The sequence below is a fragment of the Hypanus sabinus genome, chromosome 1 (assembly GCF_030144855.1).
Source record: "Hypanus sabinus isolate sHypSab1 chromosome 1, sHypSab1.hap1, whole genome shotgun sequence".
Lineage (NCBI taxonomy): Eukaryota > Metazoa > Chordata > Chondrichthyes > Myliobatiformes > Dasyatidae > Hypanus > Hypanus sabinus.
This window is the reverse complement of record NC_082706.1, coordinates 80,620,400-80,635,600: the sequence shown is the minus strand read 5'-3', so window position 1 is coordinate 80,635,600 and position 15,201 is coordinate 80,620,400. Positions and strand designations below refer to the sequence as shown.

Here is a 15,201-nt window from a genome sequence, read left to right as displayed (position 1 = left end):
GTTTGGAGAAGGTAAGCCGTGGGCATGCTATGTTGGCACAGGAATGTTGATGCTAATTGCAGCCTGCACACCACCACAGCACATCCCGAGTTTGTTGGTCTTTAACATAAACAATGCGTTTCACTGTATGTTTCGATGCTTCTATGTATATGTGACAAATAAAGCTAATCTCTTGCTGGCTAATGAGGAGAAGGTGTTGTTTCTGATCCACACTGACTATGACCTTTCCACAAGAAAGTTCAAAATCCAATTGTACAGAAAGGTACAGAGGCCCAGCTCTTGGAGGTTGACAGTAAGTTTTGAAAGGATGGTGGTGTGAAATTCCATCAATCTCACGGAACACTTTGCCCTAATACAATCCCAAAAAGTTAGCTAATGATGACCGTATGTTTTAACTGACACTATAGACATTCTCACCTCGAAGAGGACCACAGCCTTGCCGTAGGGTCTGGAGGCCTGCGTGCCTCAATGGCCCAGAGAACTACATTGGCTGGAGTAAGGACTTCATGCTTTTGCTCTTGGTAGTGTCACCCATGCCAAACAGGTCAAAGGGCAGAGGCCAGACTAAGAGTGACCTCCAGAATCAGGGGTTCAGCTCTGGAATATCAACTCTGATTGGTAAAACAAAATTTACCAGAAACAGCAATCCTTCTACGTCTAAGTACAACAGTACTCCAGAGCTTCCACCTGAGACTTGCATGACTGATAGAAGTGAAAATCACGAGAAAGCTACTGACATAATGAAGGAAACCTCACTATCTGACAGAGAAGGAGGACCTTCTTTGCTGCCCTAACTGCCAGTGGCATAAAGGGCAGCAAGTAAGTTTAGAAGATCTCACACTCTCTGTAAATACCCCCTTAATCGCCAATGGCAACAGCGCCCTTTTAAAAGGTGAAGCCTTTTAACTCACACTACTGACCAGATTCCCTGTCCCTTTCTGTGGAGCACAATCAGATTAAAGATTAGCTTTATTTGTCACATGTACCTCAAAACATACAGTGAACTGTGCCATTTATGTCAAATCAAATCAGTGAAGATTGTGCCGAGCAGTCCATATGTTTCATCACGTCTCTGGCGTGAACATAGCACGCCCCCAACTCAATAACCGTAACTGTATATCTTCGGAACATGGGAGGAAACCAGAGCACCCAGAAGAAACCCACGCAGTCACAGGGAGGACGTACAGACTCCGAACTTATCGCTGGCACTGCAAAGCGATGCACTAACCGTTGCATGACCACAGCACCCATTAGGAACAATTAAAATGGTAATGACTCAGGAAAGTGGAATCCATCACCAGGGACCATCGCAGTGTGGGCCATGCCCTCTTCTCAGTGCTGACATCGGGCAGGACGTCCAGGCAAATCAGCTGTTTCAACAACCAGCACGAACATTGCCCTAGTTCTGTGGACATATAAATTAGACATATATTGTTAAAGTTGTCAGTTTGCTACACAGTGTCTTGAAACAACTCAATGAAAAGATTTGGAAAAATGCAAAATGCGTGAGGAATGCAAAATATTAGGTCATGAGTGTAAGCAGTACTATTGCTATAGCGCTAAAATCATTCACAGAAAAATGTCTGGAGTTTGTGGCCAGCAGTTCACCACTAGTGTCAAATGTACCTGCTTACAAATATTGTCCAGTCCCTGTGGTGTGGAGATACTTAGAGGTCTGACTTCAGTCTAAAGGCTGATCTATATCAGAGCGTAAAGGCATAAAGCAGGACAACACGGGTTAACACAGCTTCTCAGCTTGCTTTCTTGGCTTATATCTACCTAAAAAGTACCTTTAGTATGTTAGCTTCCTATCATTCCTTCATTTAGAGATGCAGCACAGTAACAGCACCTTCTGGCACAATGAGCCCACCACGCCCAATTACACCAAAGTGACCAATTAACTACTAACCCGACTATCTTTGGAGTGTGGGAGGAAACTAGAGCAGCTGGAGGAAACCCACATGGTGACAGAGAGAATGTACGAGCTCCTTTCAGACAGTGACAGAAGTGAACCTGAGTTCCAGGTACTGTAGTAGTGTTGCAATGATGATTATGCTGCCATGCTGCCTCAAAGAGCAGTGGATGCTTTCCCAGTCTACATCGCAAATTCAAATAAAAGACCCACAGCAATAACTTTGTGAAACTTTGTAGAGAGCTCTGCCAGAAGCATTTCATGGCAATTTTTAACATAATCAGATTTATCTTCTGTCATTGAAATCTTCAAAAATAATAGACAAAGTGTTTAGATTACTGGGTCATCAAATGGCAAATCTATAAATTACTGCAAAACATGAACACAAGAGAATCCACAGATGCTGGAATCCAAAGCAACACACACAGAGCAGGAGGAACTCAGGAGGTCAGGCAGCATCTATGGAGAGGAACAATGTTTCAGGCCCTTCATTGGAACTGGAAAGGAAGGGGAAAGAAGCCAGGTTAAGAAGGTGTGGGGAGGAGGGAAAAAAGTACAAGCTAGAAGGTGATGGGTGAGTATTCCTTCCAAACTTTCGCTTTTTACCATTGTTAAAAGGATCACAGGAATAGGTATTTCCACCTCGTGAATCAAGTGTGAAAAATGCACAAGCCATGTGATTTCAAATGGTGCTTTGTACCTTTCAGGTTGTTGATCTCTGGCAATGTGTTAGAAAGCATAAAGCTGTGAAATGGAGAAGGAGAGTGAAGAGAGTTTATTTCTGCAAGAACGTGTGGAATGTGCTAGGTGATTCATTGTTTGCAAGATTATTATGAGACAAGTTCATTTAGCACATTAACCTGTTCAAGAAAATGCTTATTTAACCAAGATACTCACAGAAGAGCCTTCTGGCCTGTTCTAAATTTAAAGGCACTGTGAGTGTAGACTGAATTTGTTCTTGAAAGAAAATGTTTCAAAACAAGTATAGTCAATGGTTCGGGCAGAGACTCTTCATTAGGACTGAGGGAAAGATCTACAGAGATGATGAAGGGTCTTGGCCTGAAGGATCGACTATATTCACTTCTATTGATGCTGCCTGGCTTGCTGAGCTCCTCCAGCATTTGTATTGGATTGCTTGGATTGCCAACATCTGCAGATTTTCTCTTATTTGTGATTGTATCTAATCAGCCAATCATGTGTCAGCAACTCAATGCAAAAAAGCATGCAGACATGTTCAAGAGGTTCAGTTGTTGTTCAGATCAAACATCAGAATGGGGAAGAAGGGTGATCTAAGTGACTTAGACCATGGAATGATTATTGGTGCCAGACAGGGTGGTTTGAGTATCTCAGAAACTGCTGAACTCCTGGGATTTTCACACACAGTGGTCTCTAACGTTTACAGAAAATGGTGTGAAAAGCAAAAAAAAAAGCATCCTGTGAGTGTGGCCGTATACACCTTGTTAATGAGAGAGGTCAGAGGTGAATGTCTGAACTGGTTCAAGCGAACAAGAAGGTGACAGTAATTCAAATGACCATGTGTCCCAACAGTGGTGTGCTGAAGAACATATTTGAATGTGCAACATATTAAAGCTTGAAGGGCATGGGCTACCATAGCAGATAACCACTCTGGGTTCTGCTCCCATTCTTAATAAAGTGGCTACTGAATGCATAATAAGAATATAATGAACTGAGAGAGATCTGCAGGATTCTAAATCAAAAATCACAAGCAGATTAATCATGCTAAATATTTACAGTGCTTAGAAAAAGAATTCACCCAACTTGGAAGTGTTCAAGTTTTACTGTTTTACAACATTGAATCACCATGGATTTAATTCAGCTTTTTCAACACTGATCAACAGTTAAGAACCTTTAATGTCAAGATGAAAACAAATTTCTACAAATTGGTCCAAATTTATTTCAGTTATTGAAAACAAGATAACTGGTTGCATAATTACTCACCCCCTCCAAGTCAGTATTTAGTAGATGGACCGTTGGCAACAATTACAGCCTTCAGTCTGTGTGGATAGGTCTCTACCAGATTTGGACACTGCAATTTTTCCTCATTTTTCTTTACAAAACTGCTCAAACTCTGTCAGATTGCATGGGGATTATGAGTGAACAGCCTTTTTCAAGTCCAGCCACAAAATCTTAACTGGTTTGAAGTCTGAACTCTGATTTGTCCACTCCAGGACATTAATATTGTTGTTTTTAAACCATTCTTGTGTAGCTTTGGCTTTATGCTTGGGGTGATTGTCTTGCTGGAAAACAAATCTTCTCCCGAATCGCAGCTCTCTTGCAGACTGCATCAGGTTTTCCTCCAGGATACCCCTGTATTTTACCCTCTATCTTCACAAGCATTCCAGGGCCTGCTGCAATGAAGCATCCCCACAGCAGCATAATGCACCCACCACCATGCTCATGGTGAGGATGGTGTGCTTTTGATGACATGTTGTGTTTGGTTTAAGTCTAACATAGTATTTAGTCTGATGGCCAAAAAGCTCAGTTTTGGTTTCATCAGACCATAGAACCTCCTTCCAGCTGACTTCAGAGTCTCCCACATGCCTTCCAGCAAACTTTAACCAAGATTTCATGTGAGTTTTTTTCAACAATGGCTCTCTTTGCCACTCTCCCATAAAGCTGTGACCGGTAAAGAACCGGAGCAGCAGTTGTTGTATGTGAGGACTTCCTATCTCAGCTACAGAAGTCTGTGACACCTCGAGAGTTGTCATAGGTCTCTTGCTGGCCTCCGTCACTAGTCCCCTTCTTGCACAGTCACTCAGTTTTTGAGGACAGACTACTCTAAGAAGATTTACAGCAGTGTCATATTCTTTCCATTTCTTGATGACTGACTTAACTGTATTCCAAGGGATATTCAGTGACTTGGAAGTTTTCCTGTATCCATCTCCTGACTTTAGTTTTTCAATAACCTTTACACAGAGTTGCTTGCAGTGTTCTTTTGTCTTCATGGTGTAGTTTTTGCCAGGATACTGACTCACCAGCAGTTGGACCTTCCAAATACTGGTGTATTTTTACTACAATCAATTAAAACACCTTGACCGCACATGGTGATCTCCATTTAACTAATTATGTGACTCCTAAATCAAATTGGCTACACCAGTGATGATTTAGTGTGTCATATTAAAGGGAGTGAATACTTACACAATCAATTATTTTGTGGTTCATATTTTTGAATAATTTAGATCACTTAGTAGAGATCTGTTTTCACTTTAATATGAAAGAGTCTTTTTATTTTGCTCAGTATCAAAAAAATCAAATAAAATCCATTGTGATTCAAGGAAAACTTCCAAGGGGGTGAATACTTTTTATAGGCATTGTATATATGCAATTGTTTCAAAAATTGCAGCTGATTCCAAAGGCTTTTACTCGCCGGCATCCGGAGGCTTGCTGATGATTTTGAGATTAACTTTGATATTTGATGAAAAGTCTCCACTTTAAAATCACTGTTTCAAATCTGCCAGATCATTTAAAGGGCTCAACGTGTGGTCAGGCCAGCTATAAATAAAGCAAGTTGTGGTTTAGATGTAGGGGAAACAGGGTGACAATCCCAAACCCTGAATAAAAGCTAAATAGTTATATTAAAATACAGCTTTATTTAGTTTCATTGCATGCAGATCTGGCCATCTGGCATAGCATGGCAACTAATGTTGACCTATAATGACATTTGACATTGAAGCATCACAGGTTTCACAATATGCCTCAAACAAGGCTGCAAAATCCTGTTAAAATGAAGCCAATCTCACTTAATAAGGTAAAACGGCAAGCTATGGGTATCAATGCTACAAAGTATATCAATACAGAGGGAGAGGGGGACGGGTAAAGTAAAGAGCTGAGAAGTGGATTTGTGAAAGAGATAAAGGTCTGGAGAAGGGGGATTCTGAAAGGAGAGAGTAGAAAACCATGAAAGAAAGGGAAGAGGGAGGAGCACCAGAGGGAGGTGATGGGCAGGTAAGGAGATAAGGTGAGAGAAGGAAACAGGAATGGGGAATGGTGACGGGGGAGGGCAATTACCAGAAGTTTGAGAAATCAATGTTCACGACATCAGGTTGGAGACTACCAAGATGGAATATTAGGTGTTACTCCTCCAACCTGAGTGTGGCTTTTCCATGGCAGAACTGGAGGCCATGGACTGACATGTTGGAATGCAAATGGGAAGTAGAATTTAAATGGGAACAATGATATATTTCAAAGATTCAAGGCTAAAGTTTATTAATTCTGAGTACATTGAAGTATTCAGTGAAATCGTCATTTGCATTAACAACCAACACAACTGAGTGTTTGCTGGAGGCAGGCCACAAGTCCAGCACCTTAGCATAGCCATAAAGCTCAGGAGAACAACACAGAACACAACAACAGCAAAGCAAGCACCTTTCCTCCCGTTTAATCAATGGGGTTGTGGATTGGACTCTGCAGTCCATGTTATATGTTTCTGCTTCCTGACCACTCTTTCTTCTGTTGCTACTTTGGGCATTTTTGGTCAGGGCAGCCGCAGATAACAAATGACACGACGTTTAATTGAACTAGAACTGAGCTGCAATTGAATATGTATGGACGGTTTTGATGACTTTTGTGGGTTACTGATTTATATTATGTTTTTCACTCTTTCCTTATGTCATTTGTGCAGTTTTGGTTTTTTTTTTGGACAGGGTTGAAGCTTTTTTTCTGAATGGTTTCCATGGCTTTTCTTTGTTTCGTGGCAGTCTGTGAGGCAGATGAATCTCAGGGTTGTATACTGCATACTTACTTTGATAATAAATACACTTGGAACTTTGTACAAACCGCTTATGTGTGGCCTAATCTCTATGGAGAGCACAAAACATAAATTTCTGCAGATGTACCATTGAAAGTATCCTGACTGGTTGCATCATGGTCTGGTTTGACAATCCAGATGTGTAGCAAAGTGATGCAAAGAGTAGTGGACATAAAGTGTGTACATTTTTTTTTAATGAAAGAACACAGCAAGAGTCAAAATAAGTAAACTGTGGTGCCAAATACTCGAAGTGATCATAGTTTTGCTGTACCTTAGTGACTGGTACGGTGCCAGTTGGCTCAAGACCCAAGCAGTTGAAGGGGAGGTCTTGAGCCTGATAGTGTTGGACTTCAGAATGGCTTGGCCCAGATGATGGGACTCTTTGATGACAGATGTTGCCTTTTTGAAGCAGCACCTCTTGTAGATACTACCGATATGGGTGCCAGGGTAACGGAAAAACTCAGGGCATTCCAGAGTTCAGAGTCCAATTCTGGTGCCATTGTGTAAGAAGTCTCTCTAGGTCCTCCCCATGGAATGCATGACTGTTCTCCAGGTCCTCTGGGTTCTCCAGTTTCCTCCATGGTCCAAAGCCGGGTAGGTAAATTGTAAATTTTCCCATGATCATGTTAGGGTAAAATGGTGGCTGTCTGCAGTGTCATTAGAAGCATGTGCCTGTGACGTATTGGTCTGAGTCCACACTCCTGTGCATCCGAATTGCCCTACCAGTCTGAATACAACCGTAAAGAAGTACTTCTGTAAAATTACTGTTGGAGGTATCCTGACTGTTGGGATTGCATTGATGTGCTGAGCCCAGGACTTTGATTTTGCCTTTGAATCCTGGAACTTCTTACTTGGCAACACTGCTGGTGTGTGACTTCTCCAGAAGGATACTGTCATTCAAGAAGGTGACTCAGCACCACCATCTCAGGAGGAACCGAGAAAGGCAATAAATGCTGGCTGACACCCACTTCCCGTAATAATAAAAAGAATAGCTCAGTTTGACACCATCATGATGTTGATGCTGACTGAATGCAGAGAAACCTACTGTCACTGAATGCAGAGCTGAATTTCTTTGCTGTGTATCAGTGTTCCTTTGCTGATCAGAGAAGATAGTGCTGTAACTCTGATTGTCTGACTTTCTCATTTTAGAGATGATAAAAGAATCTTTATTTGATAGAGTCAGAGTGATAGACCACTACGGCACAGAAACATGTCCTTCGGCCCATCTAATCTGTTCTAAACTGTTATTCTACCTAGTCCCATCGACGTACACCTGAACCATAGCCCTCCATACCCCTTCCAAGCATGTACTTAGCTAAACATCTCTTAAACGCTGAAATCATCTACCACATCTGCTAGTTGCTCGTTCCACACCCTCACCACCCTCTATACCCCTCATGATTTTGTATACTTATATCAAGTCTCCCTTCATTCTCCTACACTCCTGGGAATAAAGTCCTAACCTATTCAACCTTTCCCTATAACTCAGGTCATCAATTCCTCACAACATCCTTGTAGATTTTCTTGGCATTCTTTCAATCTTATTGATATATTTCTTGTAGATAGGTGATCAGAACTGCACACAATAATCCAAATCAGACCTCACCAACAAGTTATACAACTTCAACGTAACATCCCAACTCCTGTACTCAATGCTTTATCATTTTGAAATCAAAATTTTAAATCTGTGTAGTGTTATTGCTGATGTAACTTGAATCTGCTGTGGAATTAGAAGAGGGTCAGCTAAATATGAATCAGTTGTTACACTGCTCTTTTTACATTTCCATTGAAGTTAATCAGTTGCTTAACATGCAAAAGTAATACAAGTTCCTCTGGGATGCTGTGAGGTGCACAAGGTTAATATCAGAGGATCCTGAAAATGCCAAATTACCAACATTACTGAGATATGATCCCCTGGGTTTGTGAATCAATGAGCCAGAATTCAAAACCTAGTGCTCAGGATCCCATCGGCAGAACCTAAAGATCAAAGCCTAGACTTGGGTGATCGGCAGGGGCTGGGGATGATCCCGAGAATCAAGGCCAGAGGATCAAAATGGAAGTCCAGAAGTCGAGGCTCATTTGGCCAGAGCCTCAGGTCCACTAATCTCTGCAAGTCCACTGGTGTAGTCAAAGGCTCACACGCCTGCTTGTCCAAATCCGCTGGAGGCTGGAGGCTGAAGAAGAAGGCCTGTCTTGGGGTAAGTGGACAGGGTGGAAGGGAGAAGCAGGGCTTGTTTTGTTGTTGATTTTCTGCTTGTTGTGCCCTGCGTTGTTCTGCTGAGCATTGTGGGCATGCTACGTTGGCACCAGAATGTGGGGAGACACGTGTGGGCTGCCCCCAGCACACACTTGCATCTTGAACACTGCCAGAGGACAGTTATTCTGAAATGACACTTTAAAAGGAACCACGAGCATTTTTGCTTATAAAGAGGATGTAAAGTGCAACAAAAATAATGCTTCACACAATATACTTCATCTGACTGAAACCTGAAAAAGAAAAAGGAGATTTTGAGATTGCGGAGTGCTCATTTACGATAGGCCATGACATGAATTACAGCACTCTAATTGGCTCTGGGCCACCGCTTTTCTGTTGAAACACATACTCTCAGTGGCCACTTTATTAGGTATGCTGATACACCTGCTCATTAATGTAAATCATTTATTATAAACCAAACATATGAAGGCAGCTCAATGTATTGAAGTCTGCAGAGATGGTCAAAAGGCTCATTTGTTGTTCAGACCAAACATCTGAATGGGGAAGAAATGTTATCTAAGTGACTTGGACTGTGGAATGATTGCTGGCGCCAGATGGGGTGGTTTGAGTATCTCAGATCTCCCGGGATTTTCATGCACACCAGTTTTGAGAGGATGGAGCAAGAAACAAAAAAAAACAACTGGTGAGTAGTTCCGTGGGCAAAAACATCTTGTTAATGAGAGAGGTCAGAGGAGAATAGCCAGACTGGTGAGAGTAACTCAAATAACCACACACTACAACAGTGGTGTGCAGAAGAGCAGCTCTGAATGTACAAAACATCAAACTTTGAAGTGTATGGGCACCAGCAGAAGGCCACGAACATACAGAAATATAGTCAGTGGCCACTTTATTAGGTACATACAAGAAAGGTACAACCTCACTTAGCAATCATACTTCAAATGAATGGAAACTCTGTTAAGTGCATAAGACTTTAAAGTTATAGATAGCTATTCTGCATATCTCCCAAAATTATGCTTCAGCCAATATGCCCTGAACTTCACACACAGCATGCTGGAGGAACTCAGCTGGCCAGGCAGTATCTATGAAAAAAAGTACACTCGACATTTTGGCCCGCATTTTGTGTGTGTTGCTCGGATTTCCAGCATCTGCAGATTTTCTCTTGCTTGTGACACCCTGAATTTCTTTGCATTTTGCCACAACATAAGCATTGTGATCTCTCAGAACTGGAAAGAATATTAGTGCATAATAAGAGGGAAAAGTGAAATTAAAAATAGACTTAAAGTTGTCAATGGCCCAAAATAGAAAATAATAGTTCAGTTTCTTTGTATTTAGATTTGATTACCAAATAATTTGTGAATGCATGTATTGTCTGATTACATCATGTCTGGTATGGAAACACCAATGCCCGTGAATGAAAATGCCTACTAAGAGTAGTAGGTGCAGCCCAATGCATTAGAGGTTAAGCCCACCCCACTATTGAGCACATCTGCATGAAGCATTGTCGCAGGAAAGCAGCATCCATCATCAAGGACTCCCACCATCCAGGCCATGCTCTGTTCTTCTCTCTGCTGACATCAGAAAGGAGGTACAGGAGCCTCAGGACCCACACCACCAGGTTGAGGAATAGGTACTGCCCCTCAACCATCAGGTTCTTCATCCAGAGGGAATAACTTCACTCATCCTATCACTGAACTGCTCCCGCAACCTATGGACTCATTTTCAAGGACTCCTCATCTCATGTTCTCAATATTTATTGTTTATTATTATTATTATTATTATTATTATTATTGTCTTATCTTTCATTTTGTACTAGCACAGTTTGTTGTCTTTTGCACATCCATCCTGTGGGGGCGGTCTTTCATGGATTCTATTGTGTTTCTTGTACTTACTGTGAATGCCTCAAGAAAATTAATCTCGGGTTGTTTATGGTGACATATATGTACGTTGATAATAAATTTACTTTGAACTTTGAAGTTTAAATCATGAATCATTATGAACAACAGGGTGCCATAATTCCCGTGAAATTGTCCTACAAGGATAAGTGACTTTTTTATCACTAATTTTTATTGCAACAGCAACAAATTACATTCAATACAACCAGTTGCCGAATACATTTTGACTGTTTAACCCAGCCACCCCCCCAACCCTCATCCCCACCCCTTCTCCACCCCTCTAAGGAAAGTGACTTTTAAATACCTAATCAGTGCAGCCCCAGACTTTACAACCAAGTTATATCTATGCGGCTAAAAAGGTTACTTTCTTTGTCTAACAGGTTAGATCCCAGAGTTATTCCCCATCAGTTCAAAGTTATATGTGCTGTAAGATGTTTAATATTGTATCAGTCAGCTGCTTAAACTAAATAAATTTTAATAGCTGGTTATCCAATGTATACCCCCTGATAAACTTTTCTCTTTATTGTTTCAGAAAGGAAAATGGTAGAGGTGATAAAATTAACTGGAAAGGAAGAAAGAGTCAGCCTGCTTCCCATTGTTGATTGCTAACCTTGGATATTACCCTGAAGTGGCAGGAGGTGAGTAGCTGGGTGACTGTCAGGAGAAATGGAAATGTGAATAGGCAGTTAGTGCAAAGCACCCAGTGGCCATTCCCCACAAGAATAAGTATACTGTTTTGGATACAGTTGTGGGGAATGTCACGGAGACCAGGTTACTGGCATTGAGCATGGGTCCATGGTGCAGAAGGCAAAGAGGGAGAAGAGGGAAGCGATAGTGATAGGGGAGTCAGGGGAACTGACAGGAGATTCTGTGGATGTGAATAGGACACCCAGATGGTATGTTGCCTCCCAGGTGCCAGGACTTTCAGAAGTCCTTTGACGATGTGCTACATATGAGGCTGCTTACCAAGTTAAATGTCCATGGTATTACAGTAAACTTACTAACATGGTTAGAGCATTGGCTGATTGGTAGGAGACAGCGAGTGGGAATAATAGGATCCATGTCTGATTGGCTGTCAGCAACTAGTGGTGTTCCACAGGGGTCGTTGTTGGGACCCCTGTATATAAATGATTTAGATGATGGAATAGATGGCTTTGTTGCCATGTTTGCAAATTATACGAAGATTGGTGGAGGTGCAGGTTGTGTTGAGGGAACAGGTAGGCTGCAGAAGAAGTTAGGAGAATGGGCAAGAAAGTGGCAAATGAAATACAATGTTGGAAAATGCATGATCATGCACATTGGTGGCACAAGCCTCATGCACAAATAAATGTGCAGACTATTTTCTAAACAGGGAGAAAATCTGAGATGCAAAGAGACTTGGGAATCCTTGTTCAGAACACTCTAAAGATTAACTTTCAGGTTGAGTCTGTGGTGAGGAAAGCAAATGCAATGATAGCACTCATTTCAAGAGGGCTTGAATACAAGAGCAAGGATGTGATGCTAAGGCTTTTTAAGGCACTGGTGAGGCCTCATCTTGAATACTGTGAACAGTTTTGGGCTCCTTATCTAAGAAAAGATGTGCTAGCATTGGAGAAGTTTCAGAGGAGGTTCACAAGGATGATTGCTGAAATGGAAAGGTCATCATACGAGGAATGTTTGATGGCTCTGGGTCTGTACTGGTTGGAAGTTAGAAGGATGAGGAGGGATCTCATTGAAAGCTTTTGAATGTTGAAAAGCCTAGACTGATTAGATGTGGAAAGGAGGCTTCCCACAGTGGGGGAGTCTAGGACACAAGGGCACAGCCTCAGGATAGAGGGGTATCCATTGAAAACAGAGATGTGGAGAAATTTCTTTAGCCAGTGGGTGGTGAATTTGTGGAATTTGTTACCACTGGCAGCTGTGGAGGCCAGGTCATTGTGTGTATTTAAGGCAGAGATTGATTGGACACGGCATCAATGGTTATGGGGAGAAGGCCAGGGAATGGGATTCAGGAGCGGTAAAAAGGATCAGCCATGATTGAATAATGGAGCAATCTCAATGGGCTAAATGGCCTAATTCTGCTCCTATGTCTTATGGTTTTATGCTGTTATTATTCAAACTGAAAGGTGTATCAGATACAAGAGGGTAGAATTAGGCTTTGCTATAGCTTTTCTCACTCCCCTCAGTTCAATTGTTCGTGCTTCAGTTAATCTTACATTTTTGTAAAAAAAATAATTCTAACATAGCAAAGAGGATCTGTTGTGGTGATGCAGTCTTTGTGACAGATTAGTACTGTGTTGTGGAATCATGTTGTATGTTAAATACAGTGGCATGCAAAAGTTTGGGCACCCCTGGTCAAAATTTCTGTTACTGTGAACAGTTAAGTGAGTAGAAGATGAACTGATCTCCAAAAGTCATAAAGTTAAAGATGAAACATTATTTTCAACATTTTAAGCAAGATTAGTGTATTATTTTTGTTTTGTACAATTTTAGAGTGAAAAAAAGGAAAGGAGCTCCATGCAAAAGTTTGGGCACCCCAAGAGATTTGAGCTCTCAGATAACTTTTACCAAGGTCTCAGACCTTAATTAGCTTGTTAGGGCTGTGGCTTGTTCACAGTCATCATTCAGAAAGGCCAGGGGATGCAAATTTCAAAGCTTTATAAATACCCTGACTCCTCAAACCTTGTGCCAACTATCAGCAGCCATGGGCTCCACTAAGCAGCTGCCTAGCGCTCTGAAAATTAAAATAAATGATGCCCACAAAGCAGGAGAAGGCTATAAGAAGATAGCAAACCATTTTCAGGTAGCTGTTTCCTGAGTTCATAATGTAATTAAGAAATAGCAGTTAACAAGAACGGTGGAGGTCAAGTTGAGGTCTGGAAGACCAAGAAAACTTTCCGAGAGAACTGCTCGTACGATTGCTAGAAAAGCAAATCAAAACCCCCATTTGACTGCAAAAGACCTTCAGGAAGATTTAGCAGACTCTGAAGTGGTGGTGCACTGTTCTACTGTGCAGTGACACCTGCACAAAAATGACCTTCATGGAAGAGTCATCAGAAGAAAACCTTTCCTGCGTCCTCTCCACAAAATTCAGCATCAGAAGTTTGCAAAGCAACATCTAAACAAGTCCAATGCATTTTGGAAACAAATCCTGTGGACTGATGAATTTAAAATAGAACTTTTAGTCCGCAATGAGCAAAGTTATGTTTGGAGAAAAAAGGATGCAGAATTTCAAGAAAAGAACACCTTACCAACTGTTAAGCACGGGGGTGGATCGATCATTCTTTGGGCTTGTGTTGCAGCCAGTGGCACGGGGGAACATTTCACTGGTAGAGGGAAGAATGAATTCAATTACATACTAGCAAATTCTGAAAAAGCTGAAGATGAAAAGAGGATGGCTTGTACAACAGGATAATGATCCTAAACACACCTCAAAATCCACAATATGATTGGTTAACACTTATCTACAAAATTTGAGCAGAATGGCTATTACCTGTAGAAATCCAATGGAATTGGGAAACTTGTATAAGAGCAGAACACGTTGGCTCCCTCTCTTTTCTTTGTTCTTTTGTGCAGTCACTACTCAGCTCCGCTCTTGCTCCCCTCCTTTTCCAGTTCCTGTGTTCTCCTAATGTTTAATGAATGGCCATGAGTAACAAGCTTTTTGCTTGACCCTTGACTTCTGATTAACCCCAGATCAAAAACATCAGAATCCAGCGATTTTGGCACAGTCACAGGCATGATTGCAAAAAGTTAAGGACTTGGAAAAATGCCAAACGAAGTGAAAACTTCTGTGTGCAAACTTAAAAGAAAGTAAGATCTCCTTTTAATTTCTAAGAAAATCATCTCATGGAAATTTCAGTGAAGGAAAACTATTATAAGTTGCTATTTTGGAAAAAAATCAGACCATTGCTGAAATTAAGATCATGCTCAAATTCATACAAGCCAGCATAGTACCTAAAAAATCTTATGATTGTAATACAGTGCTTTAAAAAACATCCAGCTTGCAATCCACTGAAGAAAAATTGTTGATTGCAAAGCAAAAATATCGATTCCAATCCTTCAGGATTCCAAATGCAGTCCTGAAATATTGACTTTAATCCAATAAAATTTTGATTATTATCCAATAAGATTTAGACTGTATCAGAATCCAACAGCACAGAACTGTCAGAAAGGATCACTAATCAGAACAATTTTGTTATACGTGTTGTGCTGGAAAGGCTCCCGCTGTGAGTCATAAAGGAAAATAATGGAAGCATTCAACAAGTTCATTCATGGTTCTGAAATGAAGAGATATTTCATTAGAACTGAATATATAGAATTACTAATTGACAGCGGGCTTGGTTGTCATGCCTTCTAATAAAATAATTAGGAAGGAAAGTTGATGAGTTGGAACTTTGGGCTGTTCAACATCGTTTTATAATTTTATATAAAC

General features: G+C 41.1%; 1 long non-coding RNA gene across 1 annotated transcript in view; it reads left to right on the top strand.

The window, feature by feature from the left end:
• The window catches only part of LOC132395017 (uncharacterized), a 47,790-nt gene that overhangs the window by 7,638 nt on the left and 24,951 nt on the right, over positions 1-15,201 (top strand). Inside the window, exon 3 of the long non-coding RNA XR_009512489.1 lies at positions 11,320-11,425. This is a non-coding gene — a long non-coding RNA (uncharacterized LOC132395017). The remainder of the gene's footprint in view (positions 1-11,319; positions 11,426-15,201) is intronic.